The sequence below is a fragment of the Malaya genurostris genome, chromosome 2, assembly GCF_030247185.1.
Source record: "Malaya genurostris strain Urasoe2022 chromosome 2, Malgen_1.1, whole genome shotgun sequence".
Classification (NCBI taxonomy): domain Eukaryota; kingdom Metazoa; phylum Arthropoda; class Insecta; order Diptera; family Culicidae; genus Malaya; species Malaya genurostris.
This window is the reverse complement of record NC_080571.1, coordinates 32,094,180-32,099,752: the sequence shown is the minus strand read 5'-3', so window position 1 is coordinate 32,099,752 and position 5,573 is coordinate 32,094,180.

Here is a 5,573-nt window from a genome sequence, read left to right as displayed (position 1 = left end):
TTGATTCCACTTTTTTAAAAACAATTACCATTCAAAATCTGTAGCTTCTACAAAAATCGGGTCTAAGAAGAAGTTGTAGGTACTCAATTTCAGATAAAAATGTAAACTAAAAAAATATCTTTCGGTTTTTAAAAAAATCAAAAGTTTTTGTATTCCTTATGAAATTTTGAATAAATTATTCTTTGGCATCGATGCGAGTAGATGTTTTCGAGATATTTTGAATACAAAATCAAAGGTTTGTAAAAATCACAGGTTCAACAAGGAAGTAACTGCCATGACTGAAGTCGGTGCTGTAAAACTTCATTGAATTCAATTGAAATCGAATCTGTGCACATACTGACGATCACTCTACTGCAGTAAACTTCACATTCTAACACATAACCTGCGCTGTCGCACCGAATGGGCATCATCTCGTCCTTCATTCATTTGGCTTTTTACCGAAGCTCAGTTTAACCACCGTCAGTTTATCTCTTGAAGTAACAAAATATCTTTTCCAATTGAATGAGATAGCGTTCTTCAAGTAAGGTTCATGTAAACATTCGAATTGGTTCAAGATAATGGATGAAAAGGTAAAAAAAAACCCAAATACAAAATAAACATAAATTAATTGTTTACTCTATCAGTTTTCATCTTTAATATTTCGGAACACATCTCAATACATTTCAAACAGTCGAAATTATTCATTTTAATTTGCTGGTGATAATCGAATACTCAAATGCGAACCACCACTCTCTATTTATCATTATTCATCATTATTATCGCAGAGAGTTTTGTGTTACCGATGTTTTGGAAATTATATTTTTACAGTTTATATTTTTATTAGAAATTGAGTACCTACAACTTCTTCTTAGATCCAATTCTCGCAGAAGCTACAGATTTTGAGTTATAATTGTTTAAAAATAATGTGGATTAAAACACATACGCCCTTTTCAAAAGTTAGTCTTGAGTGAAAAAATCTCTAGACCAGTGAAAAATACTTTATTTGTCATTCCGATGCATAGTTTTACGAAAATCGAAGAGGGGCGTGTCAGAATTATGCCATTTTTTAAACGATGTTGCGTAGAATTGCTAGTCAAAGCTTCTCTCTCCGTTTCAACTCGTTTTGTTGAATACATTTGGGGAAAAAATTTGAATAAATTTCAAAGGTTTTACAAACAAATTTTGGATACTGTACTTTAAGACTATTTTTTATCAAACTCTGTTTTATTTCATAACAGATTTTGAACATGTTTTAAACTGTTTTGAATTTGGAAGAATTTTGGAAATAGTTTTGAAATTTTGAACAAACTCAGGCTTCCCAGCAGTACTGCTTTTCAATGACATCCGCCACGAGATAGCATGAACTGTCGGAGCGCAAAGTCGAAAGCCCAGTCTACAATATGTGTGCGAGCATATGCCGAACTGTAATGGCAACAGCGCTCGCATGCCTAAATGAATGCTGTCACTGAGACAGTTTCTACTCACCAGTTTGATGAGAGTATTCTATCCGGCGAGTAGTCAAACCGAACGGGCTGTTTGTATCCTGTTTCTTTCTGTTCGCTCGTTCGCATAAAATGTTACGGGGACAGCCTTTGAAAATCGAAGACATCCTTTGATTTTTAGGGAATTACTGTTACGAAGGGCTGTCGCAAGCCGGCTGTCTCATCAATGTCTCTTGAAGCAATAAACCGGCTGTTTCTGGAGACGAGCTGTGGTTCATAGTGCGCTCGCACTATTTCGGCTGCCTCAATGAAATGGTACTAGTACATACGATTGCGTTGTTGGGATTACCTTTGCAGGAAACTTTAGGGTTTCATTACATTACCATTGTGAAATAAAGAAATTGTTTTAGATTTATATATACTGTCGGCGAAGGCAATGAATTTTAATAACTAACGAAAATTAAAAGATAAACAAAGAGTTTTGTGTAACGGCTCATATATCTGAATTACTGAAGTATTCATCCTTAGTGCTTCCTTCTTATTCCTTAAGAAACAGATACACTAGCATTCATTGATAATACTCCGAAAATATCTTATGCACCCTTATTCTGAATAACGACGTTTTGATTTTTCTGTTTCTCCTAGGATAACTAAACCAATGAATTTTTTAGGGTCGGAAATGACAGCCACAATATTATTATTATTATTATTATTATTTGATGAGTTGGCTAGAGCTGGTGAAACGAATGATTTCGTTGGTCCTGAACCAGCTTTACCACTTTCAACTAGTTGGAAAAAGCACAAGATTCGTTCTTGGGCTGCATCCAAACATGCCAGCTACTAGCGCAGCTTGCAAACTTGCGCTCAGACAAAAGCATGTCTACCAGATTTAAATCTGAAAATGTCAAAGTGTCTACTGTATTTTTCCAAACATCATTGCAGTATTCTGGTCAGAGCTCTGACTGGACATAGCAAACTCAATGATCACATGGCTACTATTCAACGTGCTGAGTAATATTATTATTATTATTATTATTATTATTATTATTATTATTATTATTATTATTATTATTATTATTATTATTATTATTGTTATTATTATTATTAATAATATTATTAATATTATTATTATTATTATTATTATTATTATTATTATTATTATTATTATTATATTTATTTATTCCCGCTTTCAAACTTAATTGTGGTCGTTCACCGGGGAATCACACCTACATTTTTCAATATATCATTTTTCATTTTTTTAACATAATTTCTTTTCAGAAAGAAAACTTATATATGCAATGAACTCGGCTCTCAGAATGTTTCACTATTCATTTACAATATTTAAAGTTTCAAACGTTTGTTTTTTTTTTTAATGCGGACACAAGCTACTTAGCCAATTAGAGTAGAAAATTTTCGACATTCTTAGACTTGTAACTGCGGAAGTCGGATCCGAATTAAATTCAATAGTAACCTATGCAGCCTTTTCATTTCAGCCTGATTTGGGAAAATAGGTGCAGTCATGCCTGAGAAATTGAGTGACGTTGTTTGACACATACAATACACATACATACACACGGAGGAATTGCTTAACTTATCCTAGTCGAATGTCAACTTTCACTAGTCGAATTTTCAAGTAATTTCAAAACCTTTTTTCATGACAAAATCAAAATCTATGTATACACACTATGAAATTTTTATAATTCCAATGGCAGATATAAGATTCTTCAAAACCAAATTGAGCTTGAATTCATGTTTAGGTAGTTTTTGTTACTTACCATTTTTAGAAATATAAGTGTACTTTATAGGTAATCGTACTTATCCCCAAATTTCCTAACCAGAACCGGCAATGAAATTCAATACGATGAATCTATAGTGCATCGAAATGTGAGGGCGTGAGGGCCGACTGAAACAGAGAACCAAAAATGTGTACGAGAATTGTAGCAAGCGCATAGAAACTGGATGTGCTGTTTGAAATTTCAAGGCATCGCATCTTCTTCTGCGTGCGCTCGTGATTGCAACATCTACATTTCCAAAATTGGATTGAGCGTAAAAGCACATAGAGGAAATGATTAAGATACTTCTCAAAGTTTACATGAAATTGTCTTTTTAACTGCAGCTCAGTTACTTTTATATCAAGTTTTGTGGTAAACAACGACATTAAGCTAAAGAATTCAAAATATACTGAACACAAGCTTCTACTTGATGAAAGATGCGCTTTAACCGAGTTTTAAATTTTACAATGTAAAGTGACAGTTTTAATGTGTGTAAAAGTCGTGAACTTCTGGTAGCTATGACCAAAATAACATAATAGTTAATATGCCGTTTCTAGAGATAAGATAATTCAATGCATAACAGGAAAAAAATGAATTCCAGATTATCAGCACATATGTATTTTGGAATATATTCCAGGTTAATAGAAACACTATACTATTCATATATAGAAGATAACTGGATATGTCGGGAAGGCTTGAGACCATATTACTCAAGAAAGACATTATTAAATAACTTGGTGAACTAAAACTTTTTTCTAAATAAAACGAAATAAACATTCGAATCTGTTACGGGCAACCATGCTGCATTCCACGCTTGGAAACATGTTTTTTGGAAGAACCGCAATTTTTCATTCAGTTTTTGCATTCAAACCTTTGTTGTACGGTACCTGCAAATAAGTTTCTAAATGATTTTTGCATTGCTAATTCCGACTCCAAATTTTGCACTCAAGGTTTTTATTCGATTGGTCAATGTACATATAACGAACTTAACGAGTCAGATTTTGTATGTTTCAGTTCTGACTTGGAAAGATTCTTAGTGTCCGTAGTATTGCAACACTGACCATGCAATAGTCCCGTAGACTTACAAGTCGACCGCAAAGTTGAATGCTATTCAGAATCACGCTAACTAGTATCGAATACAGAATCTTTAATTTGAATATATCTTTTGCTACAAACATTCATTCACCGTTTACATCTAAAATCTGATTCAATTGACTTATACACTTGTATAAGAAACGATCGCGCCTTGATATTCTGAAGGAAGAGATAAAGAGGATGGAAATAATGCTCCAAGCACATCAGTACGCGCCTACACTATGAATGTTACTGCCCACAAACCGAACGTAAACTGCCTGAAACGAGCACGCCGAACTGTCTCAGCTCTTTAATTATGAATATAATTTCTTGAAAACAAACTTTTCTTTCTATAGAATTTCACTGATCGATCGATTCATAGAAGATCGACCAAAATAAAAAAATTGACTATTCATTTAAACCAAAGTCCGTTCTTCAATCCATTTCGTATTAGTAGTTTCGTATATTATTAATTATCAATAATATTGTTATCAATGCCTTAACAACGGTGATTGCTATGCGCAATGATCAACCGCTGCGCAAAGCAATCACCAAAGGCAAAACTAAAACCCACATGCTTGCCTCGAATCTTCATAGCAAACCAAGAGCAACAAATTTGAACCGCACCGGCTACTGTCGCAGACCTGGTCAAGGGAGAGTAATATTTTGCTCTCGACAGAAACAACGCAGTGACTGATACCCGAAGTTTACTGTCGCATCAGCGAGAACTTCATGCTTCTTCGGCTGTCGTGGACCATGACAAAATGTCTTGAGATGGAATGAACTGTCGAACGAAGGGAATGACGGCAACGTTGGCTGTACAGAACTATTTGTCTAAGGGCTGTCGTGATGAAACCTATCACAAGGCTGTCATGGAAAGAGTAGCAAGACAGCCTCAATAATAATGTCGCGCGGCGGTACATTTGGGAAGCCTGAACAAACTAAATTAGTTCAAAACAAACTAAATAAGTAACAAGTAAATGATTTTTAGTTATTAAAAAAAATTAATTTTTAATCAATTTTTTATCAATTTTCAAGGTAATGACAAAAATTAATTTGAAACAACAAATTCTGAATAAATTTTGAACAAAGGCATAGACTTACCCATCACGCTATACCCGTCCACCTCTGAACATATTAAATTTAATTTTCAAAAGTTACTTATTAAAAAAAAAGATCGGAACAAACTTTAAATAAGTTCTTAACAACATTATACAAAATTTTGACAATTTTAGAATAAATTTTCATAAATTTGTGATTAAATTGTTATCCATTTTTGAGCCAATTGCAACATATTTACACAAAT